Source organism: Petaurus breviceps, unplaced genomic scaffold, assembly GCF_028583685.1.
Source record: "Petaurus breviceps papuanus isolate PSGF00001 unplaced genomic scaffold, PetGlider_PUasm1.0 86581, whole genome shotgun sequence".
In the NCBI taxonomy this organism is placed as follows: Eukaryota; Metazoa; Chordata; class Mammalia; order Diprotodontia; family Petauridae; genus Petaurus; species Petaurus breviceps.
In genome coordinates, this window is record NW_027186770.1 from 1 (window position 1) to 651 (window position 651).

The following is a 651-nucleotide window of genomic DNA, read 5'->3' on the forward strand; positions in this document are numbered from 1 at the left end:
TTTCTTCCTGGCTGCTTGTAATATTCTCTCCTTAATCTGGGAATTCTGGAACCTGGCTATAATATTCCTAGGAGTTTTCTTTTTGGGATCTTTTTCAGGAGGTGATCGGTGGATTCTTTCAACCTCTATTTTGCCCTCTGGTTCTAAAACATCAGGGCAGTTTTCTTTGAGAACTTCCTGGAGGATGCTTTCTAGGTTCTTACTTTGGTCATGGCTTTCAGGTAGTCCAATAATTTTTAAATTATCTCTCCTGGATCTATTTTCCAGGTCAGTGGTTTTTCCCATGAGATATTTCACATTGCCTTCTATTCTTTCATTTGTTTGGATCTGTTTGACAGCATCTTGATTTCTCATAAAGTCATTAGCTTCCATTTGCTCCAATCTAATTCTGAAGCAATGATTCTCCTCAGTGAGCTTTTGAGATTCTTTTTCCATCTGGCAAATTTGACTTTTTAAGGCATTCTTCTCCTCATTGCCTTTTTGAGCCTCCTTCGCTATTTGAGTCAGTCTGTTTTTTAAGGTATTATTTTCTTCAGTCAGGCTGTTGACTCTCATTTCATAATTTTCTTGCATTGTTCTCATTTCTCTTCCCAATTTTTCCTCCACTTCTCTTATCTGCTTCTTAAGGTCCTCTATGTCCTGTAACCAGCT